At 42.2% G+C, this 11,097-nt stretch overlaps 2 long non-coding RNA genes across 11 annotated transcripts; both read right to left on the bottom strand.

Annotated features, from left to right (window-relative positions):
• Positions 1 to 2,551: 2,551 nt before the first annotated feature.
• On the bottom strand, positions 2,552 to 8,349 carry LOC119301228. Of its 8 annotated transcripts, none has more exons than XR_005146975.1 (5): positions 8,253 to 8,349; positions 5,895 to 7,857; positions 5,433 to 5,686; positions 4,185 to 5,205; positions 2,552 to 3,737 (listed from the first exon to the last, which is right to left on the bottom strand). It is a non-coding gene; the product is annotated as an uncharacterized LOC119301228 (long non-coding RNA). The 8 variants fall into 8 exon arrangements; XR_005146974.1 differs by having other exon boundaries at positions 4,185 to 4,258; positions 5,122 to 5,205; positions 5,895 to 8,348; XR_005146980.1 differs by having other exon boundaries at positions 5,895 to 6,007; positions 7,105 to 8,348.
• A 7-nt stretch (positions 8,350 to 8,356) lies between these two features.
• On the bottom strand, positions 8,357 to 10,287 carry LOC119301230. Of its 3 annotated transcripts, none has more exons than XR_005146981.1 (6): positions 9,924 to 10,287; positions 9,727 to 9,820; positions 9,470 to 9,645; positions 9,086 to 9,203; positions 8,926 to 9,011; positions 8,357 to 8,842 (listed from the first exon to the last, which is right to left on the bottom strand). It is a non-coding gene; the product is annotated as an uncharacterized LOC119301230 (long non-coding RNA). The 3 variants fall into 3 exon arrangements; XR_005146982.1 differs by having other exon boundaries at positions 8,940 to 9,011; XR_005146983.1 differs by having other exon boundaries at positions 9,928 to 10,287.
• Between the last annotated feature and the right edge of the window lie 810 nt (positions 10,288 to 11,097).

The following is an 11,097-nucleotide window of genomic DNA, read 5'->3' as shown; positions in this document are numbered from 1 at the left end:
CATAGATCTGAATGTATGAGCTCTAGTGGTGCAAGATTTCTTATTTCCGCAGTCGTGTGAGACTTACGAGGTTGCTTAGCTTGCACACACACTTGACACTTAGATCCCTTGACGGTGGTGAAACTAGGGATTAAGTTCAACTTCGCTAGTCGCGACATGCAACCAAAGTTAACATGACAAAGACATGAATGCCACACATTGGATTCACTATTGTTGCAAATATGATTAACAACTTTATTGCAAACGTCTGATAAGGATAAACGAAACAAGCCTCCTGACTCATAGCCTTTACCAACAAAGGTTCCATACTTGGATATTACAAATTTATTCGACTCAAAGATAAGCTTGTAGCCATCTCTACACAGAAGAGATCCGTTAACAAGATTTTTATTGACGGAGGGGACATAATGCACATTCTTCAGCCACACGATCTTCCCCGAAGTAAACTTCAGATCGACCGTGCCAACACCACGAAAAGAAGCACTTGAACCGTTGCCCATCAGCACGGTTGAAGTCCCTGCGGTCTTATAAGACGAAAACATGGAAATATCACCGCATATATGCACATTAGCACCCGTGTCAATCAACCAGTCAGGAGAATGACATACTGAAAGAATAGTGGGAAATATACCATACCCAGCATCCTTCATGTCAGTGTCTCCAATGACAACATTAGCGGTCTTGCCGCCTTTCCCAGGATGACGCTTGTCATAGCGATTAGGGCAACTAGGAGCCCAATGATCAGGATCCCCACACACATGACAAGCACCTTTCTTCTTGCCATTCTTCTTCTTGAAGTTTGTGTGTTGCACAGCCTTGTTCTTCCCATCAAACTTTGCTTTTCCATCAAACTTGCCCTTGTTCTTGAACTTGTGGGGCTGGAAGTTCTGCTTCTGTACCACATTGGCACTAGATCCTCCCTCAATACCTCGAGCACGTGTGTCCTTTGCTCTCGCCTTTTCTTCCACATCAAGAGTGCCAATGAGATCCGGGACGGAAAACTCCTGCCTCTTATGCTTCAGCAAGGTAGAAAAGTTCCTCCATGAAGGAGAAAGCTTAGTGATGATACCTCCGGCAACAAACTTGTCCGGTAGCATACAACTGAAGTGCTCAAGTTCTCTAGCAAATGACTGTATCTCATGAACTTGCTCAACCACGGAGCGCTCTTCAGTCATCCTGTAATCATAGAATTGCTCCATGATGTACAACTCAGTGGCAGCATCCGAGACCCCAAACTTGGCCTCGAGTGCATCCCACATATCTTTTCCATTATCAATTGACGCATAAGCATCAACTATGTTCTCACCAAGAACACTCAAGAGAGCAGCCTTAAACAGAGTATCCATTTTCTGAAAAGCTTGTGCCTGTTGAGCATCAAGCTCTCCTTCAGGTTTGCCGAGAATGGCGTCACAGCAACTCATGGTTTGAAACCATAAGACTGCTCTCACGCGCCACCTCTTATAGTGGATACCCTCAAACATAGGAGGTCTCATGGAAGCAGCAAAACCACTTGGGGTAAATTGCCTATAATAAGGTTTTTGGATTGTTGAAAATATGAGCAATTTACCATAATTTTATTAATAGAAATACTAGATAACGCATGACTAATATAGTAGAGATAAAACAAGCCATGCGTTCTGACAGAGAGAAGGTAAATAGCTTCTGCATATATGAACCGTAGCCTATCATATCTAAAGCAGGAAGTATAGCAAGTAGCATATATGAAGTAGAACCTATCATGTGTAGGACAAGGACTAGAACAAGGAACTGCGGCAAAACCTTTAACAGGAAAGACAAGAATACGTACGGGACAGCAGCAGCAGAAGCGCTGGACTTGGGGTCGGTGTCCTCGCCTGCCATGTCGTCGAGGAGGTCGTGGACGTCGGGGAAGTAGTCGCCGGCGACCAGATCGTCCGTGATGAAGCAGCCAGTAGTCGCGCTGAGCGCTCCCCAGAAACCTTATCACCCTTTTCCCGTACAGGACTCAAAAGGTGCGGTTTCGGGCGAGAGGAAGAGGAGCTTCTGTACAGAAAATGTTTCAACTCCCACATGACCTTTCGTATACCCGTCGTGCGTGGCAAAAATTTAGATATCGACTCGGCTCATTACCGCAACCCGCGGCGCGGCGAGCGGCGGAGGAGGAGCGCGCGTGGATATCCCTCTTGTTCCCATGCTCGTACAAGTGGGGAAAGAACCTCCCCTATAAGGAGGTCCAACTCCCACTAAACTAGCAATATGGGACTAAACTTTAGTAGTATCCCTTGCCTTGCACAAATGGGCTAAGTGGGCCTCTAGGATTTATTAAGAATTTCTGAAATAATTATTGAGCTGCCCAAAATAGACTAAATTCGAGTAATATTTACACAACCCTAATATTTTTAGAAGATAAAAGTGCATGTTATAAACTACTGAGAAGAAATCAGGGGAAAGTGTAGTTGCAACCTGATGAGTGACGACCTCGAGTTGCATGCCCGTGCGTTGCCACGGGCATTTTAATTATTTTTTCATTTACATATATATATATATATATATTTGTATTGTTGTATAAAATTCAATGAATTTTTAGCCTCTTCCAAAAACATCGTCTTAGGACCCTTGTGATAGATCGTTGCTGAATATCGCCATAATCTATCTCAATCTCTGTCATAACAAGCAAAAATAGACATGGAACAGCCGCCTAAAATTCATCTCGCGCCCACCAGCTCGAGGCACCTCGGTGCTCGTTCCGTCCCTCGTCGTAGGAAAGATAGCGCATGACCCCCTCATCGACCGCTTGCAGCACCGCGGCTCGCTGCGCCCATCCAAAGGTTGTCGCAGCAAAAAGTGGCGGACGTTGCAGTACTTGATTCCTTGCCTTCCTAGGAAGCAGGAAGCACTTGTCTGGCCTTCCAATGGTTGCAGCTCCGCATAGATGACGAGCCCCGTCACCATAGCATCTTCAACATCGAGCGTAGCAAAAATGATAATAGATGCAGCAAAAACGCGACCCCCCCCCCTCGTCACGTGTCGCGGTGTCATCATGAATGGTTCCAGCAAAAATCATTGGCGGTTGTAGCTTTTTGTCTTGCTGGTCCCCGCACGCCGTCACCGATGCAAGCACGTCGCTCCTCCGGTCCCAACAAAACATGCCACTGGTTCCAGCAAATATCATTGTCGGTTGAAGTTATTCGTCTTCCCGGTCCCAACACACCGTCGCCGCCCCTGCGTCACCGTCGTAGCACATCGCCCTGTCGATCCCAACAAAACATGTCACCGGTTCCAACAAAAATCTTTGCCTGTCGCAGCTTTCCATCTCGCCATGCTTGCAGCCGGCCGTCTGAATGTAGGCACCATCTGACAGTTGCAGCTTCACTAACCGGCGGTTGTACCTCCTCAGTTGCATCACGTTGCGGCACCTCCTGCAGCAGCACGGCTCGTGCACGCGTTCGTCCTTGCTGCCCGTGCCAGACGCCTCACTCGCACTTGCATTCGGCTCGCCACCTGCCCCCCACATTCACCCTCGCAACTACGTCCGGTAGTGACGCTAGATGAAAAGGAGAAAAAAGGTGCTGTGAGAGAGGGACAAAACGAGCTTGAGAGATGAGAGGAATGAGACAGAACGAGTGGCTGGCGGTTTCCTCATGAGGTAAGGATGAAGGAGGGGATTGAATCGCCTGGATGTGTGCATTAGGGAGAACCGGTAGATGAGACGCGATTGAACGAATCACGGGCGACTGGCGTAAGCTTCCGCCGGCAGCCTGAAAGGAATCATTTTCCTTGTATAAAACTCGATTAATTTCAGTCCATCATAGTTATGTCAGTAACTTAGTCAATCGACATTTTTAAAGCAACATACAAAGCCAATGGTTTTTATATTGATCTTCAAAAGTAAACATATAAACATATATTAAATTAAAAAAATTAAAATAAGCTCGTATACAATATATGTTAAAATTTAAAATTTAAATGTGGAATTGTTTTTTGCAGGATTACATTTTTCTAAACTAATAGAACTTATTTGGAAGCACATGTTAACATATGAAAAATGGCATAGTATACTGAGAACAAGTTCTGCATGGTGCTCAAAATAAAACATCTTTTCATTATAGACCCTCTATTCTATTTCCCCGTCGTTCCACCATGTTTCAGACACAACTCTTTAGAAAACAAAAGGTAGAGATATCCATTTGTCGAACCAACATCACCTTGATACAGAGGAGATCCATTGTCTCCATAGGGACAAGTCACTTTTTTCTTCCCCATCAGAAGCGTGCAAGGTCTGAAATACAAATGGGTTTAATATCTTACAGTAAGAGCTTAGGTTGCTGATAGAATGATAAAACAAGTAGGTATCCGTATCCTAATTTGATGAAGTTCACCATGTGCAGAATATTAAATTTGATAAGCTGTCATAATCAGATTATGTTTCGGAGAACTGAAATATTAAACTTGGTAAGCTGTCATAATTAAAATGATGATTATCTCAACATGGTCGACCTGGATTGTACTACCCAGAAGATGACTCCATGCACAGAAGGATAACAAGAAATTATACAATGTATGAACTTTCGGGTAACAACTCTCGGCAATGCAGAAGACCCAAATGATGTGTGACAAAGTAAATATAGTCAATTTAAAGAGACGTCTCTTTAATTAAACAAGTCCAAGCAGTACATAAGTCAAGTAATTTGATGATAAGCAATTTTGAGCATCTACATGTACACTTCGATTAGTGCATGGCAAGAAGAGAACATGAACAACCATGCACATCACGATTAAAATAAAAGGAGCTGAAACATGACACTACAATTGGATTGCATTACAATCTGTATTAGCAAAGACAATGACATGAGACTGCATTCTTGATTTAAGTTGGAGAATAGCAGAACAAACTCAACATAGATGGCCCCATAAGTGAGTGCAAAAATGGTAGAACTATGCACAGATATTCATATATTAGTTGCTTAATCAGACAAGAAAGTGGACATGACAGTAAGCAGAAAAAACTAAAATATGTAGTAACTAAAAGAACCTATCTTTGGGGCGTGAATTATGAGAAAAACCATATAAAGAGGACGGACATGCATGAACTACCAAAATAATCCAATGTTGAAGAAGAAAAATGCATATAAGCAAACCAACCGAGCTCCTGCCCACGCAGTTGAACCTCTGGACGCCTGCATTCAGTGGCCGAGCTCCTGCCCACGCAGTTGAACCTCTGGACGCCTGCATTCAGTGGCGGAGCTTGAGAGTAATTCAAGAGGGGGCCATTAGTGAAAAGGAACCAAGTTAATAGGGAAGGAGGGGCTAATTTGTAGTTCAAACACTAATTAGGCTCATAATGTAGCCTATTCTTCAATGGATGCAAAAAATAAGGGGGGGCCATGGCCCCTGTTGGTCTACACTAAGCTCCGCCACTGCCTGCATTGGTGGAGCGTAAGTTGCTCACTCACCTGAATGCTTCTGGAGGGGATCAATTGGATCGAAGCTGCCAAAAACCGAGCACGGCAGATCAAAAACACCAGCGGAAAACACGATCACTGGCGCCTCGCTCCACCGGTTGCGGTCACGGTCGCAGCAACGTCTCGCCCTCGTCGCAATCATGCTTAGCCCCTCCCGACACTCGTCTCAGGTCAAATGCTTCATCATCCCATTAAAGCTATCTATGTCACCGATATTGATCTCGGCAGGCCATTTTGTTTTAATACTATAAAATAAGAAAATCAATTGAGTTATAAAAAGCAACGCAAAAAAAACTATTTCGAGGAAGGCTATTATTTATTTCATAACTGAGATACTATACAACTACACAAAATCTAAAACTACTACTTCTTATTCAAATATTGCACTAATCAATATTGTGACAGTTGCCTACATTTATTTACAGAGCGCACGTTTAAACAGACGAGACATACATTTGCAAGTGTTTCTTACTGCTGACAGCATCATTGAAGCATCCTTCAATCCTAATAATGATTGTCTCATTCAGTGCCAGATCTGTAACCTTGAAATTTATGATGCAAGTAATCTGAAGGAAATCAAATGGCAGAAGAAGAGGCAAGCCAATAAATCTATGTATAAAGGAAGCATCAATAAAATGGAACTTAGGCTCAAAACTGATGAACTGTAAATTGTGTTGCAGTGGCAAGTTAATTTCGTGAAGCACACTGAACCAATCATTTCTTTCCTGTGATAAGTGAGCTTACCCGTAACCTTCCATCACAGCAAACAGGTACCACAGTTGTACGAGCAATGTTTCAATCTTTTTGTGAAGTGAAAATTATCATGACACTGAAATTTCGTGCAAGCATCATATCTTTTGTAATTCAGTACTCAAAATGCAAAATAAAACCAAGACTTATTGCTGCACCTTATACCCTGAGATCTCTGCATTATATATTATAATAACCTACACAAATAATCTAAGGGCCTGATTGGATTCTCGTTTCAGAGCGCTATACACCTGTAAAACTTACACGCCTCCATCCATCTTTTTTTATCCAGGTGGATTATCAAGCGTGGCCGGTAAAATACACTTGTAAAATAAATACAGGATATAGATACACCGATTCCAAGCGGGGCATAAATCTCTTACCTAAATTGTTGGCGTGTGGATAATTCTTTTCTAGCTTGAATCTAAATAATCATTATATGGTTACATTCTCTTTTAGTTTGTAAGTAGATACATGGTAGAATCTGAATAATTCTTTTTTAGCTTGAATCTAAATAATTTTATTTACTACAGTTGCAGGCTGCAGGAGTGATTTAATCTGATTATGGAGAACGTTCATATGTTTGAGTATCATTCTAATAATCATTAAGAAATTGTTATCCAACTATGCAATAAAAGAACTGATCCAAAATAGAAGCCTTCACTTGTTCCTCCTAACCATTTAAAATAAAAAAAGAGTGCATCAAATTATTTGATAGTGTGTGAGCCAATTCCGTAATTTCTAGAAGAGAAAGGCTTGCACTTCTCAGTATTCATAACTTCAAGATACGGAAACCTTACACGCGTTTCCAAATTCAATAACAAAAGGATGAACAAGATGCATATGTCAATAAACAACTGAACTTTTTAGATGGTCAGTACTGAAGCAATACTTTCTTTTGATTTATACTTACTTGCTACTCCAACTTGCAGTACTGAAGCATGTACCACAATAATTTGACATATGTTTAGATGGTCAGTTCCATCTAGCTTCAACATAGACATGGTTTCATCTATGTCATAATAATGTACACGGCAACTGATCAAGTATAAGTCTCAAGTAATAGGACTGTAAGTAGTTGAGCAACTCACCGAGTATAATATTCAAAAGTTGCAGACTTGGTTTGCCTACAAACTTATATAAATGCCAATTGCATGATTTATTCCAAATTAATAATTACAAGATGCAACAATGGATATAACCTTATGCGGCGGCGGAGCTCCCTGCTCCTCTCCTCCATGCATGGCGGCGGGCTCCTTGGAGCCTACGAGTGTGATGGAGGAGCTCCTTGCTCCTCTCCTCTATTTTTGGGGGTGAGACCGCGAGACGAACCAATACATTTTGCAGAGGGTGAGCATTTCCCTACTTTTCTCATAGTAGTATTAAGCATTTCTGCAGAGGGGGACGTACATATCACAAACCGGAACTTCAAGTTTTGCAATATTAACCATATGTAGCTGTCTCTAAGAATAAGATGATGAAGTCTACTTGCAATAGGTACTTTCCTTCACCATGAACTATAAGTTTTGCAATATTAACTATGTAGCTGACTCTAAGAATAAAATGATGAAATCTACTAGAAACAAGAGTAAGTGGTACTTTCCTTCAGCAATTGCTCCAAAATTTCAGCATGTTGGTTGTCTTGATTTATAAAGCATCTTCACACCTGACTCATTGGTCATGTAATTCATGAATAAAAAATACGTAAGCAGCTCTCAGGAAATTCATACGTAAGCAACAATAAGAACAAGCGTGTCAACTTGAGGGCACCCATGATAAATTTGAAGGAAGCGCCCTAGTGGGGAAAAAGATGACAGGTCCAAAAATGGTTGGCAACTTGGTGTCACCTATTCTTTGTAGAAATTCAAGGTATTAGTACTATCTTTATCAGGTTCATATGGAAAATATTGCAGTTAGTACCTTCGATATAGGTTGTAGGGAAAGTGCATATGTGAAATCATTACTTTACCTTCAATATAGGTTGTAGGGAAAGTGCAGATGTTATTGCTATTAGCTAACTATGAATAAAGAAAAATGCACCTAAGCTATGAATCAGATTACCTGTATTAGGATCTAGAAGAACTCTTCCCTGTACTATATAGCCGAGCACCAGATTGACACCTCAGAAATGGACATCCAGAGTCCATATTTCCCTTCCTGCAGTAGAACTGTATAATCAAATGAAAGTGCCCATGCATCGCAACTAGATGACAAAATAGACATACACATCCATTGCAGGATGATGACATTGAAAGAGAAATCGAATCGCAATATCTTGCTAAATTTAACATTTCATATGTTGTCCAACCTGAGTTCAAGTAATCATCGGTGAGGTCCGGATAAATAATCTCATACAAAACATTTACCTCTATATGTAGGCCAAACAATAACCACCGAGTACGACAGAACAAGCGACAAATTAAAATTCAGAAAGCCATATCGGGAAACTTGTACAACAATTGGAACTGATTTTTAGCAGGGAGGGGAAGTGGAGAGGAGCACTTGCCATGATCCATGACGTTCGTCGAACCATGAGCATTCCAAGCCAAGATATGCCCTTAGTGTTCTGAAAATCGCACTTGCCATGATCCATGGCGTTCGCCCAACCATCAGCATTCCAAGCCAAAATATGCCCTTAGTGTTCTGAAAATCTGCAGTACAGATCGTGAAACATCAAGTGCATTGATTATGAAATCAACAGTGTTCATAGCGATTATATCAGAAGTAAACTGACAAGAAAAATGATACTTCTCATCAAATTTCCTCCAGTATGTCTCGATCTGGATATTTGGTCTTTTCCAGTGCATGAGTAATATTGTGCTGCAATGAATATTCTAACATAATCAGTAAAGAAAAAAAGTTCAAAACCTCAACCATAGTTTAGTGAGTCATACCTGAGTAATTCCCGCCTTATAAGATAGTGATGAACTGATGAAGCCACAAGATACCCATGACTGCAGTTCCCAATTATGAAATTTGAGGTACACTGTAATTCTGCAGCTATTTCACCAGCTGTATCATGTATGAAAGAAACATTATATTGCCCTCATTTTGCACAGAAATAAAAGTACCAAATTCAACCATAATAGAGAGTGTTGAATGAGACTGAAAACAAATTCATACACAGAGGAAGTCTTCATGACTTCATGTACAAATTATAACAAGGGAAAATTAAAAGTTGTGGTCCTTTCTACATATATCATAGCAAACTGCACACAACCGCCCGCATCAGATGCAGAGATAAACCAAACCAGAAGAAGTGGAGGAGGGATTCACACCTGGTTGAGGCTTTGGCGAGAGGGCAATCTGCAGCGCCTACGCCAGCTTGGGTGCCATGGGCACATGCTAGTGACTAACAATATAGCAACATACGAATACTTGGACTTGATCATCCGGCTGTAGTATATATATTCAACTTCATCCTCCATTTGGGATCCAGAAAACAAGTTCATCGCTAGGAAAAGTTAAGATTTCTCATGCTAGTCAAGTAGTACCAAACGTGTATATGTTGAGAGAGCAGGTGGGACAGGCTTACCTAGTCCCCGGAGGCGCAATCAGGGGAAGCAGGAAGGAAGGAGCTCCGAGGTACAACCAGCCACAACCAATGGCGGTGTGCGCTGCTGCTGCGTCTGCGTGTGCGCGTGGAAGGGAAAAGGGATGGCGCATCAGGGTGGGGAGAATAGAAGAGAAGATCAAAGAGGAGAAGGGAAGGGGGGGCGAGAGATCGAGTACCTACGGTCGGGGCAGGGGGAGAGCGGAGGAAGCTCCCGGCGCGCGAGCATCTCCAACAACGACGCACGAAGCAGTCGTAGCAGACGGTCCTCTCCCATCCGGCGCGATTCCTCTTGCGACCGTGGCGGATCGGAGAGCGCCGTGTGGTGCCCTGCCCTGCTCGATCTGGCCGCCGCCGCCGTCTGAGGAAGAGCATCCCTGTCTCTCCTTCTTTCTGATGAGGGGAGGGGAGGGGAGGGGGGCCGGCGGCGTGGTACGAGAGGGACTGGGAGAGGTCGGCGGCGGCGGCGATGTGGTCTGAGAGATGGAGGGGTTCCGCAATGGCGGGTCTCCGAGGCCGCGTCGAGGGCACGAGGATTCGGGTGCGAGCTTCTGGCTATTTTTCGTAGGTTAACAGTCGTAGATTTTTTTAAGACGATTTTTTGTCTATGAATCGTAGTGTTTTATAACTGGTATCGTGGTAGTATATCAATTTTTTTGTCGGTCTCGAGAGGTGAAATCGAGGACGAAAACTAACCATCTTTAGTAGGACGAAAATTGATCGGCGGAGACTACCAACTGCTTCATTAGGAGTATAGATTATGATATGTGTAATTGAGGATTCTGATTGTAGTATACATCTACAACAATCATACAGCTCTACGATTTGACCAACCGATATTTCATAACTTATCTTGGTCAGATACAAATAATACAAAACACCAACAATAATGGTCTCCAATAACAGTAAAAAGGTAGTGGGAGTGAGAAATATTTGGAAGTTGCAACACTGCACCAAAGCATATGGCTTCTGGTTTTCAGTATTGATTATTTAGATGCGTAGTTAGAATCAAAATAGAAAGAACATATTTGAAATAAAAACAATGCTTTGCACTGACTAACGATAGGAAAGGGAATGAAGCATGTTTATAGCGGCCTCTAAGAGGAAGAAACGGAAATGGGAGGAACAAGACATAATAGTACAAGTGATTGATCTCAGCTTTCATTTGAATGCAACACTATCGATGCATTAATAAGGCTTGATCAGCTGTGTACATAAGTGACCCGGTGATAATTAACCAAATTATCTTCACAGAATAACCTAGTTATCATCTTGTTATATTGTTTTAGTGCTAATTAAGTTCAATGAGAGACTATGCTCCTTAGGCGTGGAACCATATGCTAATTAATACTC

This window comes from Triticum dicoccoides, chromosome 5A (assembly GCF_002162155.2).
Source record: "Triticum dicoccoides isolate Atlit2015 ecotype Zavitan chromosome 5A, WEW_v2.0, whole genome shotgun sequence".
NCBI classification, from domain to species: Eukaryota; Viridiplantae; Streptophyta; class Magnoliopsida; order Poales; family Poaceae; genus Triticum; species Triticum dicoccoides.
This window is presented reverse-complemented; position numbering and strand designations above follow the sequence as displayed.